The 18,134-nt window shown below is 35.2% G+C and overlaps 1 protein-coding gene across 2 annotated transcripts in view; it reads right to left on the bottom strand.

The window, feature by feature from the left end:
* TFPI (tissue factor pathway inhibitor) overlaps positions 1–17,866 on the bottom strand; it is a 62,093-nt gene extending 44,227 nt beyond the window's left edge. Inside the window, exon 1 of one of the 2 annotated variants that reach the window (XM_032406513.1) lies at positions 17,650–17,866. The gene's annotated coding sequence lies outside the window, so the exon portion shown is untranslated. Of the gene's footprint in view, positions 1–5,672; positions 5,701–17,649 lie in introns of those variants that run through there. The other variant, XM_032406521.1, reaches the window with a different exon arrangement.
* Between the last annotated feature and the right edge of the window lie 268 nt (positions 17,867–18,134).

Here is an 18,134-nt window from a genome sequence, read left to right as displayed (position 1 = left end):
TGTTGTTATCCTCCTAGTGTTTATTACTGCCATCCACTCAATTTGGCTGATCCCTGGGGGAGCTACCCTTCTGCCCACTAAAATCTTGAAGCCTGTTTTTATCTTTAACCTATGTGCTTCCTTGGCTGCTTCTCATTTTAGGTGAGTTTGTTGCACACTAACACTAAGGATAATGAATGAAGAAAGAAAAAAATTAGGATAAAACTTACGGTGGGAAAGAGGAAAGATAAAAACCCTATAGGGATTCTAATAATTTTCTCTTTTCTCTTTATGTTTTGAAGTTCATTTTTTATAAGTAGTATTTCCAACGGAAAATTTCCAAATATTCATAATGACTAGGGTCCGGAAATGGATTTTTGTTAAAAATTATTGTTAATAGGCTTCCAACTCTTATTCCTGAATGCAGAGTTTCTGAACTTGTATCATCTCAGTGAGAAGTTTGAGAGCCAGACTTTTCTCAGGAAAAGAGTATTTTTTGAATAAATACATTGTGGGAATTCAAATGTTTGGGCAGTTTCCCAAGAGAGGTCTAAGGCTGTGTAACTGCACATTTGTCACATACCAAATTCTAACAAGTCAGTCAGAGCCTTCTTTAACTCTTTATTAATTTCCCTCCAGGTCCCCCATTCTTGGGACACTGAGTCATCATTATAAGCATTATGTTGGCATTAGGATTATTTACCTATGAAATAAGATTAAAATAAAGATAAAATGTCATGAGGTTCTAACTATATGGAATATATACCACATTTATTTTAAGAAATGATATTAGAAGTACAAAGATATATCATTATAAAACATTATTTTTTGTAATGTTTTATCATTTTTTGAAGTGGTTTCTTATCTATTAGGTTTCTGCTTGACAATAATGCTGTACAGCCAATGGGACAGATGTACTGGATTTATGTTAGAGATACGTGATTTATTTTCCAACATCATATGCCTAGATGGCTAGTAAGTGACAGAGGCAGGGCTTGATCCTGGACTTTCCCAAAGCTTCCTTAAAATAAGCAAGACTTATGGGATAGACACTAAATCCAATTCAGGAAAATATAATTCAATATATTAATTACTTATATCTGTCTGTATTTGTCTTTGAAATATTATCTTTATTGTGAATCAGAGACTATGAGTAGGCAATATCACCAAAGGAACTACAGGATAAAAATCAGTTTCTCTGATTTGCTAATCCTATAAGTACAATTCATTAACCAAAATAAGTTTTTGCTGTGGTCATTATTATAATTTTTGATTTAGTGAGTTGCATAAATGTTTTCTATTCCTGGTTTAAACTCTATACTTCATTAGTGATTATATTTATTACTATATAAATATTTCTACATCATTCTATCCATATATATGGGAAGTTTGTTTTTGACCCAAGCCTTAGCTTTTGACCCAAGCTCATTCTTGAAGGGCATATGGGAAGTTGGTTTTTGACCCAAGCCTTAGCTTTTGACCCAGGCACATTCTTGAAGGACATAGGTCAAAGCCTTAAAAAACCTGGGGCGGGGAGAGATCTATCCCTTACACTTGAGAAGAGGACACAGAAGTTCACCCAGCAGTCAAAGACTGAATGAATAGAACAAGTCTACACAAAGGAACATCTAAAAAAGGTGCCTGAAAATCTATAAAGTATCAAATTTTCTTTTTTCCCCAAACTTTAGAGGAAATAGAAGCCACATCTATAAACATAAAAAAAAAAAATCTTGACCAAAGACCAAATTTGAAGGAGCACGTGGGTGGTTAAGTCAGTTGAGCTTCTGACTCTTGGTTTTGGCTCAGGTCATGAACTCAGGGTTCTGGGATCAAGCCTCATGTCAGGATCTACCACTCAGCAAGGAATCCACTTGTCCTTCTCTCTCTATCCCTCTGCCCCTCCTCTCTCTCTCTCTCTCTCAAATAAATAAATAAAATCTTTAAAAAGAGAGAGAGAGAGAGGTGTGTATGATATATAATATTATTGGAAGTGGAGGTGGGGAGAAGTGGCCTGATTTGTGAGGAAAATAAAAAGTAAATTCAAGATAATTTGATGATTAAAATTACATGGAAGGTGAGGAAGAGAGAAGAATCAAGGACAGCTACAGTTCCTGCTTTAGCAAAGGGGTCAATGGATGGTTCCAGGCAATGAGTTGAGAAGCCTAAGAAAAGGAGCATGTTGCTTTAGGAAGGTGATGAATTCCATGTGAGGCAGTTTGAGTTTGAATTGTAAGACATTCATTGGAGCCATGAAATAAGAAACCCAATATGTAGATGTGGAGCTCAGGGCAGATATCTCTGCTAGAGATAGAAATGTGAGAATCAAAGTATAAATGATAATTACTTCTGTGGAGTGGATGAAATTGATTTAACAAGTACTTGTATAGCATTTGCTATGGAGCAGGCATTCTTCTTCTTCTAAGTGTTTTTATAAACTTTAGTTTATGTAATCTGTGACTCTGTGAGGTGAGTGTGAAGATTGGAAAGGAATACCTAGAACTAAAGTCCAAAGAATGAGGATGAGGAAAAAAGATCTGAGAAGATGACTAAGAAATAGCCAGGGAAGCAGGAGGAAACCTGGCAAGCTATAGTGGCACGAACGTTAAGGGAAGTGGACACTTCAAGAAATTGTTGCAAGTTGACAACGTCTAAAGCACAAAAGGTTCAAAGGAAGGCAAGAGCTAAAAAAACATGCATGGGGTTTAGTGACAATGACATTGTCACCACCCTTGCAAAATTACAAGATTTAGTACAGTGGTGTGGGCAGCAGCAGCTAAACTATTGAAGGAACTGGAACAGAGGCTGTGAAAACAGCAAGTTAGGATATCATTTTATAAGTGTATCCTGAAAAATAAGAGAGAGCATTTTAAGGGAAACTTTTGTGGAGGGTATAGTTTTATGTTTCTGCCATTAGAGAGAGGGAGACAAAAGCTAAAACAAAAATAAAATGAATAGAGGGGCACCTGGGTGGCTCAGTTGGTTATGCGCCCAACTCTTGATTTCAGCTCGGGGCATGATCTCGGAGTCCTGGGATTGAGCCCCACATCAGGCTCCACACTCAGTGGGGAGTCTGCTAGGGATTCTCGCTCTCCCTCTCCCTCTCCCTCCTCCCCTCCCCCCACTCCCACACATGCTCTCTCTCTTTCTAAAATAAATAAATAATTTTTTGAAAAAAAATAAAAATAAAATGAATAGAGGATCCTGGCCAACAGGTGAAGAGGGTCTAACTTCGGCCTGAAGAAAAGAGTATATTCCATTAAAACAAGAGGTTTTCTTTTTTCAGAGGGGGGTGGATAGAGGGATACGATACATTTTTGGGTATGTGCATGTACATGTGTGTGTTTTGTGAGAGAATTGTTGAGAGCAAGTAGAAAGTAGATCTTCTTGCTGTGATTCAATATTCTAGGCGAATAAGAGGCTGAGATTGTTCAAAATGTCAAGAAGCAGTGGACTTTTAAAAATGTGAGGGTTTGATATTTTCTCTAGATGAAATAAAAGGAGATATTGAAAATTTCTTATTAAAAGATTTATGGGCTTCTGGAATCCAAAATTATAAATTCATAATAATCTGTGCCTTTGAAAATCAGTGCTCCTTCTCTCCAGATATAAAAATTAAGCTTTTGAAGGATTCAGAGTTGGATTTTATCAATTGGACAGACATAAAAGACAAAAAGGGCAAGACTTTGAGGAGTGTTGGCAAGAGGAAATATATAAGTGGTTTATTATTTAATCATCAAATAATTTTTCCTGCATGTGTACATTCTTTGTTCAAAAATGTAGATGATATGTTAAGTGAGCAATATCACACACTTGGAAATTTAAATATATGAAAATGGCTAAATGCAAACTCATGCTTATTTTAGCATAAAGATGTTACATTTTTAATGTAGATATGCAACATCATGACAATTATTAGATATGGCAGCACATCCATCTACCAGATATAGTATTACACAAAGTTAAATTAGTAATGATAATGAGTAGAAGATAAAGTGGGGAATAATCATGGTAATGTGAGTTTTAAAAGCTGAATACAAAAATATATGTCTATTTTAAGGTAAACTAAGTAAAAATTGTTCATGCAGAAAAATATGTTTTAATAAGGGAGGATATATTAGGCCAGTGAGATTATGGATCTATTTTTGAACTTTTTTTTAAAGATTTATTTATTTATTTTAGAGAGATAGAAAGAGTCATGTGCATGAGCAGGGGAAGGGTCTGTGGGAGAGGGAGAGAAGCAGACTCCCAGCTGAGCAAGGTGCCTGACTCAACGTGGGGCTTGATCTCACGACCCCGAGATCATGACCTGAGTTGAAATCAAGAGTGGGATGCTCAACTGACTGAGCCACCCAGGCGCCCCATATTTTTGAACTTTTTAAACTGTTGTTTCAGTTATCTTGTTTGTTTGCATACTGAACAACCATTCCTTACCACTTTTGGTTGATACTACTGACCTGAATATGTTCATAAATCCAGTTCTCAGGGAAAGATAGCCTATGTCTGCCCCAGGAATAAATGTATAAATAATGAACTCTTCATTAATCCACATTAATCGGTGATTCCATTTCCCTTACAGTGATTGGTTTAATTATTTCAGTATGATAAATCTCTGGCCAATGATATGAGAAAGAAAGTATGCTATTTTCCAGGGCTCGGGATGGGGTACTTTTGCAAAAGATCCTTGCTCTAAATGGAGCCACATGGGAAAGGCCACATGATGTCCCTGTTCACTTGTCTTTATATGATGCCTATGGCTGAAGCAACCATCTTGTAATATTGAGAATTCCCTGAAATAAAAACTACCTGCTAGGGTCGCCTGGGTGGCTCTGTTGGTTAGGCGTCTGCCTTCGGCTCAGGTCATGATCCCAGAGTCCTGTGATTGAGCCCCACCTCAAGCTTCCTGCTCAGCGGGGAGTCTGCTTCTCCCACTCCCTCTCCCTCTGCCCCGCCCCCGGCTTGTGCTCTCTTTCTCTCTCAAATAAAAAAATAAAATCTTAAGAAAAAACTACCTGCCGTAGGGGCGCCTGGGTGGCTCAGTTGGTTGAGCGACTGCCTTCGGCTCAGGTCATGATCCTGGAGTCCCTGGATTGAGTCCCGCATCGGGCTCCCTGCTCGGCGGGGAGTCTGCTTCTCCCTCTGACCCTCCCCCCTCTCATGTGCTCTCTCTCATTCTCTCTCTCTCAAATGAATGAATAAAATCTTTAAAAAAAAAAAAAACTACCTGCTATAAATGATGGAAATAAAATGACAGAAGAACCTAGATTTGCTAACAAGTCTTGAAGCATATTACCTCTGTGCTTTGTAGTAATAAGACAATATAATGAGATAAGTAGCCTTATTATTTAAGCTAGTGGTGCTGTAGTTTTGTCCTACCACCAGCCAAATGTAACCTAACTGGCAGTTATTTTTCTGTTTTTACTGTTTCACCAGTTTCACAAACTGGTTATTAATCAATTTGTTTCAATTGCTTTTGATTGAAGGATGCTTAGGAGATGAGAAAATAATATCAGTACTACAAAGCCCAGGTCAGAATCCCCTTTTCTTATCATTAAAGCTGTTTTGACATTAAAATAATGCCTGATGTTTTGCTATAAAAGAGTCAAATTTTTAAGGTTTTTTAAAAAAGCTTTAGTGTCTTTTATTTTTTTATGTTTTAAAATAAGCTCTCCACCCAACGCGGGACTCAAACTCACCACCCTGAGATCAAGAGTTGCGTGGTCTTCTCAGTCTACTGACTAAGCCAGCCAGGAACCCCTAAAAGAGTCAAATTTTTAGATTATGTTTTAGAAGTATATGCAGAGTAAAGATAAAATATGGGAAACAATGAAGCAAAACATTCTGATTTGGTAAGTAAATTCATATTAGAAACAGAGTGGTTCAAAAATAAAACAAAATCAAAACAACAAAAAACCTCCTGAAATAATTGCAGGCTATTGACTCCACTTATGTTTACGTAAAGATTGGCCAATCCTCTAGGAAAACATCTCTTAAGTCTGGCTCTTATTACAGGAAGTCATATTTCCGGAGAATTGTGTAATGTGAAATTCCCTAATGTTAGTTAACAGGTCAAATCATAACATTTATCTGTATTTTAGATTGTGACAGTCTCATTGATAAAAAGCTTTGCTACTCTCTTTCTTTTACATTCAGGAGCAGTTGTCAGATATGATTTTATAAAGTTTCTTCTAAGAATAATACATTAAAAGCTGTTCACCATGTAGGCCTAACTTCTTGTCATTTATAATGTAAGAAATAAAAGTAAGGAAAATCCCATAGAAAGGAAATGGTGACACCAGGGAGAAAGAGTGAATATCTTCATGTTACAAACAAATAGCACACATGTGTAAACAATTTATTTAAAAAAAAATAAACAAAAACTGAAGTGGAGAACATGGAGATACAACTATATACAGTTAAAGATAAAAGAAACCATAAGGATAAGCATTTTTTAATAACACTGAATCCCAGAAACAGATTTTTTCCCCAAAGTCTTACATTTGCAAATTGGCAGAACTTCAATTCAAACATAGGAATTGTGACCATTCAAGGAAAAGGCAACTTCACTTTCTATTCTCACAAGAAAGACCCACTGTTCTTGCAAATAGCTTCCTCTTTTTTTCCCCTAAAGTGTTTTTCAGATTATTTACAATCTCTAGAAAATAACATTCATCAAATTTTAACTAGGGGATTTTTATTCTCTGTTTTGGGCCTAAGTCCTATAAGTAAAATAAGTCAAGAAGAAACTCATCAGTTAAAATAATTAAAAAAAATTTTAGGGGCGCCTGGGTCGCTCAGTCGGTTAAGCATCTGCCTTCAGCTCAAGTCTTAATCCCAGGGTCCTGGGATCAAGCCCCACATCCGGGGGGGGGGGGTCCCTGCTCAGCAGGGAGCCTGCTTCTCCCTCTCCTGCCTGCCGCTCCCCCTGCTTGTGCTCTCTCTGCCCCCCCAGCAAATAAATAAAATCTTAAAAAATATTTTTAATTTTGTGTGTATATTTTTAAAAAGGAAAAACAATATCCCTCTAAACAATAATAAGAAATATTACTTCTTATTGCTAGTTAAGAGAGAATAGAGACCCGGAAGTAGAGAAGGAAAATTGAGAAGCGATGGGAGGGAAGGAGGCGAATAAAGAGATAATTAAAAGTTATGAATATGGAAAATGTAAATACGTAAAAATATTTCTAAAAATCCTTAAAGTCTGAAGAGAATGTGATAGAGATCTCTTAATACTAAAACTACAGCCGTCAAAGGGAAACCAGGTAGAAACACATAATAAAGGAAATAATGACAACTACCAAAGATTCTTCATGATATATTTACCCATAATTACCGAAAGTCTTTTAGAAAAATATTCATGGAATAATTTCTCTAGGTTTTACAGTTAAATTTGTAAGACATTTTTTTCAAAAGAAGGTGGCATTCATTTCTTTGAGTTCATCTTTCCTCATCACAGTGACTCTGATTCCCATACTAACTCAATTTAGTTAAAAGCAAAGCTTGTCATGGCATACTGCTTTCATTTCTTTTCTTTAAGGGGAAAAAAACAAATAAAGTTAATGTTCTATATCTAAACCAAAATCGAGGTTTCTGAGAATTCAGTTCTGTTCAACTACTAATGCTAATAGCTCCAAATAGAAGTAAATGGAAAAGTCCATCGTCTCTCATGGTTCGTCTCCCAAACAAACTGAGGGTTCTAGAGGGGAGGGGGGTGGGAGGATGGGTTAGCCTGGTGATGGATATTAAAGAGGGCACGTTCTGCATGGAGCACTGGGTGTTATGCACAAACAATGAATCGTGGAACACTACATCAAAAACTAATGATGTAATGTATGGTGATTAACATAACAATAAAAAATTAAAAAAAAAAGAAGTAAATGGAAAAAACACTAATGAATACCGTAAACTTAGGTGTGAGGAGACAGAAAAGAACTAAATATATTAACTGTGGCTTTCTCTATTATTAGTAGTATCCATATTAAAGAAGAGAACGATATAGAAAAATCTATGGTTGCCTAGATCTATTTTTCCTACTGTTTGTATTTGTTTTTCTAGGTACCCATTTTAGAGTAAGATAGGAAAATGGCATTGCAGACCTTGCTTCTCTATGTCTGTTTATTATCTTTTGGTTATATAACTAATTTATTAATTCTAATGAATCTATCATCTTTTGGTTATACAAATCATTTATTAATTCTTTTTTTTTAAGATTTTATTTATTTATTTAGAGAGACAGAGAGAGTGTGAGTGGGGAGGCGCAGAGGGAAAGCGAGAGAGAATCTCAAGCAGACTCCACACTGAGCACAGAGCCTGACATGGGGCTTCACCTCACAACACTGAGATCACGACCTGAACCAAAATCAAGAATCAGACACTTAACCAACTGAGCCAACCTGGCGCCCCAATTATTTATTAAATCTAATTGATTCTATTAACTCATATTGAAGATGACATCTATGGGCAGGGGGTTTATGAACTTTGGAAAGACATAGAAAGACAGTTGCAACCATTCAAATTAGAACTGTAATTCATAGCTAATGGAAATCAGGTTGATATGACCTTTTCTTATTTCGAGAATCAAAGTCAGGTCAATTTTCTTATTTCCCCTCAAAGTCTGTTGCAGATTTTGTCTCTGTTTAGACAAATATATTAGAGTCTTCTCAATTTTCTGCTTCTGATGATCTCAATTTATATGAAAAAAGGAGAGCAAAATGTTAGCCCACTTACGATGTAGGGGCCCAGAGCAGACTGCCCCAAGATGGGCTACTTTGGCATGATTCTGAGCTGAAGGCAGTCAACACCCTAAGAGCTCAAGAAAAACTTTTGTCCATCCCTTAACTACATAGAAGAATCTAAATTGGGGGTCTTTCCCAGAATAAAGGTTATTAGCAGAGACAAATTTTATCTTGAGCGATCTATCTGTATGGCAGGACAAATATCTAATTACCAAACATCTGTTCTTCTTCTTATTGTTCTGTGAATTGCATTCCTTTCCTCTGAAGTCTGAGACCTCTACCCCCTTCTTCTTAGTTCAGAATGACATATAAACCTCATTTTGCCCTGACCATCTTTGGAATTTCCATGTCTGTGTGGATTCCCCATATGTATGATATTAAATTTGATTTCTCCTGTTAATCTGTCTCATGTCAATTTGATTCTAAGTCCAGCTAGAAGGGCCTTTGAAGAGGACAGGAAGCAAGTATCTCTTGTTCTGACTGGAAAAGTGTTATAGTTCCAAAAATTATCTAAAGTTTTTATCCTTAGGTATAATAAACACGATGAACCAATAATGATAAATTTTCTCATTCTTCAGTGGGTTAAATTGCTGGTGAAATAAGTCCTAATGTGAAAAAACCCTATAATTTATGATTGTGCTCTAATGAAAAGTATCTGGAGGAGTGTGAGCTTAGTTCAAGATTGGAACTGCAGGGGCACGTGGGTGGTTCAGTTTGTTAAGCGTCTGCTTTCTGCCCAGGTCATGATCCCAGGATCCTGAGATGGAGTCCCACATAGGGCTCCCTGCTCAGTGGGGAGTCTGCTTCTCCCTCTCCCTCTGCCCCTCCCCACCATTCATGCTCTTTCTCTCTCTCTCAAATAAATAAACTAAATATTTTTTAAAAATTAAAAAATAAAAAAAGATTGGAACTGCAGTTGTTGGTGACTGTACCCATATGTTTAGATGACATCCTGAGTTCAACTTCCCTGAATCATTGCTGTAAAGGAACAGGGAGCCCCCAGGGAGCTGAGTCATGGACTTCCAGGAATCATTAGCATGTTGATCTTCAGCTACTTCCATTCAAGACTATAAAATGTCAGACCCATAAAAGAATGAGAACTATGGGCCAGAGAATGAAAGGCGATGGTGCCACTTCCTTTTTTACTCAGAGCATCCAACAAATAGTTTTTTTTTTTCTTGGCTTCTTACAATGAATGCTCATTATTTTACATTTTTATAAAGACGAGTTAGTTTGTCCAAATTGTCATTTCTTTTTTCCTATCCAAATTCAATCTAATACATACTCATATAATCAGAAATCAGATAATATCTTCTTGTAAATGCCCTACTTAATTCCTTTGATTGTAATTTTCTAAGAATGGAGAACAGAGTTTTGATTTTTTGGTAAGCTACTTTAAATCTTAATAATTAAATTCATTTATACATTATTAAAATGTATGACATTGCATACTTTTTGTATCATGCAAAGGATCTAATATATAAAAAGCATATAGTGGGACACCTGGGTGGTTTAGTCGGTTAAGCGTCTGCCTTCAGCTCAGGTCATGATCCCAGGGTCCTGGGATGAGTCCTGCATCAGGCTCCCTGCTCAGCTGGGAGCCTGCTTCTCTCTCTGCAGGCTGCTCCCCCTGCTTGTGCACTCTAGCTCTCTCTCTCTCTCGGACAAATAAATAAATAAAATCTAATAAATAAATAAATAAATAAAAAGCATATAGTTAATGCTCAGCTTTGAAGATATTAAAAATTGAATGTGCTTATTCAAGTGTAATGATAGAACTGAAAGTGATCTTAAAATGATTTAATTTCTTCTTTAGCTCCTCAAAAAGATCTTTTCTCAAAGATTTGTTTTTCATGGGATAACTTTATATGGCTTATCTCACACAAAAACTTTATAAAGAGGGGCACCTGGCTGTCTCAGGTGATAGTCCATGCCACTCTTGATATCAGGGTTCTGAGTTTGAGCCCTGTTGGATATAGAGGTTGCTTAAAAATAAAAATCTTTAAAAAAAACTTTATAAAGATAACTTCTTTATTTTGCCTTCTCCAGGACATATTACTACTTGATACTCCTTTTGATCCTAACTCTATATACTGTTTTCTTTAGATATTTAATCACATCTCAGATATATCCTTCATGGTGATATGTAGGCTCCTGAGGGAAACTACAGACTTCTTTCTAAAATACAAATACACATGTGCACAGATATTTTTTTCACACACATTTATGAAGACCATCCATGGATGTTCACTCATTCATGTCTTTTTAAGTGAGGCGTCCAGTAACTATTACAAGGATAGATGGTCACTTGTATCTCCCTCCTGAATATGGAGATGATAATATGGAATGCAGTAAGTGGTAATGGGAAGAGTTATGTTGATAAAACAATGAAATGGCAAACGATCATTTCAGGGACCTTTAACTTTTTAAAGGGCTTTAATTAATTAATGCAAACCTAAAATGGCTTTAAAGAAGCTGACCACAAATAGAAAAAAAAAAAAAAAACTCTCTTGCCATGTGATTTGAGGCTAATCTAAATTCTCCTTGATTAAACATCTTTCCTCAGTTGATACATTCATCAGGATTTCCTTAAGAGAAAACATACAAAACATACAAAAAGAGGTTAATCCTGGGACGTCTGGAACCAGATAGAATAAAATTATTGGCACCAAAAGAAGGGCCTAGCCATTTCTAGGAAAAACTGCCTCTCTCACAATTTTTTGTTAAACCACATTTTTTATTTTTTTTTATTTTTATTTTTTAAAGATTGTATTTATTTATTTGACAGAGAGACACACAGCAAAAGAGGGAACACAAGCGGGGGGAGTGGGAGAGGGAGAAGCAGGCTTCCCACGGAGCAGGGAGCCCGATGCAGGGCTCGATCCCAGGACCCTGGGATCATGACCTGAGCCGAAGGCAGACGCTTAACGACTGAGCCACCCAGGCGCCCCTTGTTAAACCACGTTAACATCAGGATGTGGATATATAATGATTTCTCATTGTGTACCAGTTTCCTTTTCTCATAGACTGAACAACCTTGCTAAATGAGATTAAAACCACAGAACTCAAACAAGATGTGTAGAAACTCGAATAATGTACGCGCTCTTGTACGTGATTATAAAATCAAATTCTAATGCTAAATAAATATAGTCTACAATATTTATCATTTGGGATTATGTTTGCTTCAACTGGTATAAATACTTGAGCTGTGAGGTAACTTTAAACATCCTAATTAATATACATGTAATTGGAGTCATGGAAAGAGAGGAGTGTGCCTAAGAAGGAAATGTGCATCAGATGGAAATGTGGATCTATACAAAGGAATGAAGATGCCAGAGCATGTAACTACATGGGCAAATATAAAAGATTTTTTTAACATTTAAATCTGTTTAAAAGATAATTACCTCACCAATTTTGACAAATATATCATACTAATATGTTAGTAAAAGGAGTTTGGAAAATATGGCTAGTCTTTCTAGCTTCATAAATTTTCTGTAAATCTAAATGTATTTAATTAAAAAGTTTATTTTAAAAAAGATAACTCACTGAAACCAGAATAATGACATTGTAGTGTGTTACTAATAACATATATGAAAACAAAATGTATGACAACAATAGCACAAAGGCCAGGGAAGGAAAAGTAGAAGTATACTGTTTGAAATTTCTTATACTATAAGAGAAATGGCTTAATATCTCTCAAAAGTAGACTGGGATATATCAAAGCTGTATATTCTAAGCCCCCAAACAACCACTAAAGTAAAAAGAGTGATAGCAAATAAACCAACAGGGATAAAATATTATCATACATAGTACTAAATTCAAAAGAAGACCCCAAATAAGTAAAAAAGAAAACAAAAATAGATAGGACCCATAGAACAACAGCTTAATGCGAGACTTAAATTCAAACATATCAATTATCATATCAAATGTAAATGTTTTAATTTAAAGGCAAATATTGTCTGGGGTGCCTGGATGGCTCAGTCAGTTAAGCATCCCACTCTTGATTTCGGCTGGGGTCGTGATCTCAGGGTCATGGAATCAAGCTCTGTCTTGGGCTCTACACTTAGGAAGTCTGCCTCTCTCTCTTTCTCTCTCCCTCTGCCCCTTCCCCTGCTGGAGCACATGCACACTCTCTCAAATAAAGAAAATCTTAAAAAATAATAATAATAAAGGCAAATATTGCCTGATTGAATAAAACATCAAGATCAAGCTATCTGTTGCCTAAAAGCTCATTTTATATACAAACACACAAGTTAAAAGTTCAAAGACCTTGATATAGACTGATAAAAGAATAGATAAGGTACAAATTACTCATGTCAAGAAATGGAGGTTTCACATCGTTGTAGATTCTAGTATAAGTTAATATTATAAATAACTTTATGCCTATAAATTTGAAAACTTAGATAAAAGGACCAATTTCTTGAAAGACATAAACTACCAAAGCTCACTCAAGAAGAAATAGATAATCTGAATAGCCCTATAATTATTTTTTAAAAATTGAATTTTATAATTACAAACCTTTCTACAAAGAAAACTTCAGTCCCAGATGGTTTCACTGGTGAATTCCACCAAACACTTAAAGAAGAAATAATATGAATTTTACATTAACTACTCCAGAAAATTTAACAGAAGGGAGGGAATACTTGCCAACTCAATCTGTGAGGCCCAAATTACCCTGGTACTAAAACTAAAAAGACAATATGACTAAAAAAATTAGCCTTCAGTACAGCCATATTAGGTAAAAATATGTTCCTATTTTCATCAGGAAATAAAACAGGAAGAATCTATTTTGATTTTTAAAAATTCAGGTATCCAACATTATAATATTTGTACTCTTATTCTATTAATTGAGAAAATGTAAAGGGAGTATTATTAGGAATCTAGAATTCTTCAAACTGAATTCTTACTAATAGTTTTCTTTTACTGTTTTCTATTGTAGTAGATACACCATGAAATATGCTGTTTTAACCATTTTTAAGTGTACAACTCTGTGGCATTAATTCCATTCACAATGCTGTACAATCATCACCACTACCTATTTCTGAAATTTCTCATCACCCCAAACAGAAATTCGGTATGCATTAAGCAATAACTCACCATTCATCCCTTCTTCTAGATGCTGGTAACCTCTAATATACTCTCTGGCTCTGTGAACTCGTCTATTCTGGATACACACATGGAATTATACACCGTATGTTCTTCTCTGTCTGGCTTATTTCACTTAGCATAATGTTTTCAGGGTTCATTCATATAGCATGAATCAGAAATTTATTCATTTTGTTTTCATGTATACTTGAAAATAGTTGGCACAAAAAGAGCAAGAGTAGGCATATGATATTTTGATATAATCATTTTGATTCATTTTCTAAGATACTTTCAGTTTTCCTAAATGAACTTTAAAAATATCAAAATTTTGCAACAAACACTATTATTCTGAAGACTCAACCTGTTACCAAGATTTACTCCATTTCTAAGCCTTGTGGAATGAGGAATGAGGTGAAGCTTAGAGATGGGTTATTATGGGGTTCAAGGATAGCTTAGACATTGATAAGAATCATGAACAAGAGAGAGAAACAGATTGACAGCAGAGTGGTGGTGGTGCTGACGGTGTGATACAGTTGAAGTGTATCCGTGGCACATTATGCTTGGTAATAAAAACACTACATTTTATTAGTGCCATATTGATTGATACTTTCACATTTCTGATGTTGAAATAGCCTAATCAACAACATATAATATTTATTCAGTCTAGAGAGAATGCTACCATTACATTTTAATTTGGGAATTCCTTGCAATAAGTCCATGTCACCTCAGGAAACTGGCCCACCAGACAGAACAATTGGGATAGAAATATTGCATCACTGAGACTTCTACTATGGACCATGGTGTCCTTTTACTCTTTTGTTTTTAAAATAAATTTAAAATGGGTTTGTTCCAACTGAGAGAGAACATCGAATCCCAAAGGAAGGCCTGAAAAGAGATGAATAGAGCAGATTTGACATGGGTCCAGTGGTTTTTGTTATTAGTTCTGGAAAGAAAAATTGTGGAAAAGACTAGGTCACCCTCAACCTTTTGGTAGTTGAATCTTTTTTTTTTTCTCCCCAAAGATTTTATCTATTTATTTGAGAGAGAAAAAGCGAGAGAGATAACAGAGGGAGAGGGAGAAGCAGACTGTTGACTGAGCGGAGAGCCCAATGTGGGGCTCAATCCCAGGATCCTGAGATCATGACCTGAGCTGAAGGCAGCCACTTAACAGACTGAGCCACCCAGGTGCCCCTTGGTAGTTGAATCTTAAGCTCTGGTTCTACATGATACTTGCCACTTGGAGAAGGAAGTAAAAACAAGGAAAGAAGAGTAATGGGAAGACTGGGCTCCTGGAAATGATATATCACACCAAGAAACCGGTCATTGAGGATCTCAGAGACCCAATAGAGATGGTCTAGCATGAACGAACTTTATGGAATAACTTGTACCCTTTCTTCATTTTGTTGAGATTTAATATTCAGAATCAAGGACTTCATTAGTTACTCGATTTCTTGAATTCAGATTTCTCCAAAGCACAAAACAATCAGAAGGAATTATAGTATTGGTATATTTCTATGAAAAGTAAAATGCATTTAAGAATATTTTTGTAAACTAATTTCCCAAGTTAAATATTTTAGATGGAAAACAGAAAAGGGAGGGAGCTGGAGACAGCCTTTATTGAAATAGGTGAATTAGATAATAGTACAGGTCCTCGATCATGTCTACATAGCAAAAATAAATTGGTAATACAATTAATTTATTTTAACCAATATTATCATTCAACTTATCCAATGTATACTAATAAATATTTTTGAAAACTCTGTTCTAAGTACTTCCCTTCCTTTTTCATATTGTCTTTCCTGCCCTTTACTTTTTTACTTTGCATTTTTTTTTTCTGCTAATTAGGTAGTGATATGAAGTGAAATCTGTCTTAAAAGTTTGTGACACTGAACTTAAACCAACCATTTCTGAAGAATATATAAATATAGCACATTTACTATTTGGTTAGTTGCTATGTATTCTGGGAATAAGTAAAGCCTTTGGAACTTGATCTTTTCTTCCAGTAGTTAGTCATCTTGTCCAATTATCTTTTGAATTTGAATAATACAGATAACAAAGATCAGGAAATTAATTCTGAAGAAAAGAGTAAATTAATGTTATGAAAACTATAATTTAATACAAAAACAATTTTCCACTACATAATTTTATCTTTTAATTTAGCAAAAATGTTTATAAAAGAAGCTTCTAGTCAAAATAGTTGTATGACCAACATGCAAGTGAAGCCCTAGAGTTACAGTCAATCAGAAGAGCAAGCACTAACTGAGGGCATAATTCATTTGGACAGGAGCCACATTTCCCAGAGGGATGTTGATCTAGTCATTGGAGGTAAAACAAATTCTTAAATATATCAGACTATACCTTTAAAAAAAACTAAACAAAACAAAATTTGTGCCATTCAGCACACCTATAGAAAGAGGAACCAAATAGTAATGGGTATGTCATTAAAATTCTCCAACAAGATTCTATGGTCAGTCACCTAAAGACAAATTTGGTTTCCCAGTATAACTATTCAAATTGTTAAAAGTATTTTAAAGTTTTGGTTTTATGTCTATAATGTTAATTATCTGTATGTACATTAATATTTTTAATCTGTTGATTCCTATGAATATTTTATATCATTTTTATTAACCCATAGTCTCCAAATTAAACTGCATACTCCAACACATTTTCAAAGACATTATTCACTTTTTAGTTTAAAGATAAGATGAGATACAGATAATATGTCTTGAAATAATTATCAGTAGAATGATGAATTAGAAAAAATCTAAAAATGTTTAGGAAAGGATTTTGTTAGGTCTAAAAACTTTGCAATATCTCAAAATTGACACGTTTCCCTTCTGACGTAAATATTATGCTTTTACACATAAAATATGACTCTCTGGGCTGTATGTTTCCTGCTTGGGTTCTGCCCTTTGTGTTTATCACACAATTTACAAAGTCATTTTGTGACTAATTTCCAGAGCACTGTGACTCAGTGTGGCTGTTGCTTATCTTTTCTTTTTTTCCTACATGGCACTGCTCTTGGCCTTCATTTTTTGGTAATACACAAATAAGCTTTCTCCATAATTAAAATAACTTTGTCTCATTATAGTTCTGTGGTTGTGTACTTCTATATTATGTGCTTTTATTTACTACCAGAAGCAAATTTTAATGTCGTTTCCTAACCAACATGAACATGACAGTACATCATGGAGGTACGTGATCTATTGCTTTAACTAACATAATGGCACTATCTGTAGTGCAATTCTTCTTCTTCTATATTCTTATTTAAGTATCTTGGGATATGAGCTCTGGTCTTCAAAGACTTGTAAAGCATTTCCTTAGATTAGTTACTGTAGGCATAAAATATTTAATTTAGAGTACAAGAATTCTAATGTTTATACTTCATTCTAACTATCAACAATTAAAAGCAATGAAAAAAAATTTCTTTAAACATGCTAGAGAGTCTCCTGATCATATTTCTTTGCGTGTTAATAAATAATATTTAAAAGTAATCCAAATCTTCAGAAAATTCCAATTAAAGAGATACAATAAGTAAAGAATTGCCACTACAAGCTGAACATTTTAAGAAAGGCTACATCTCACCAACTTCTGACAAAAATGTTCAAGGATTTAAAAGCATAAAGATATACTGCATATATATTTGCTTAAGAAGACAAAGTGCTGAGAACTTAATTTTGCATTGCAATATGAGTTTACTTTGTTTACAGAGAAGGGTCAATTTTCATTGTAGGTTAAACGACGATGGTCCTCCCGTACCAGGCTTTGCCTCTCAGGACCCTGCTTTTCTCCCAAGAAAACAGAAATAAAGGTTATTTCTCATGGGCTAGAAAGTATATTGCCAAATACTCACGAGTAAAATCTCTGAAGAAAGTTCTTGGAAAGATTTTTTTCAAAGCCGAGATGAGGTTATTTTGTTTTCCCTTCCAGGCGTTGAAGAGAGGATTTATCTTTTCTACTTCTTTTAAACAGATCAAGGAACTGGGGAATGGAGAATAGTGAAAGAAATGTAATCTGATTCTGCCAGCAGTGAAAGGGCGAGGTAAGAATTTGACGATTATACAGCCCAAAGTCGCTCCTGTCTATTGGAGCAAAGGGGGAGCCTCAGAGCTGCTTTCAGAGATCACTGACTTCCTGTTTAGGTCACTCCAACAGTATTTAGGCTAATTTTGCCAAACTCTTTGAAAGGCTTTTCTTTTATGGACTAAACAAAGGAAACAGCTTACACTAAGAATTCACAATTACTCTCCTTGAAGAACTCTTTCTTTTACTTTCTAGGATTCCTTTTGTAATCAGTTAAAAAAACGAAACACGTTTTCCCCCATAGTTATATATTTC

The sequence above is a fragment of the Phoca vitulina genome, unplaced genomic scaffold, assembly GCF_004348235.1.
Source record: "Phoca vitulina isolate PV1807 unplaced genomic scaffold, GSC_HSeal_1.0 scaffold1, whole genome shotgun sequence".
In the NCBI taxonomy this organism is placed as follows: Eukaryota; Metazoa; Chordata; class Mammalia; order Carnivora; family Phocidae; genus Phoca; species Phoca vitulina.
The sequence above is the reverse complement of the archived record's forward strand: the minus strand, read 5'-3'. Positions and strand labels throughout refer to the sequence as shown.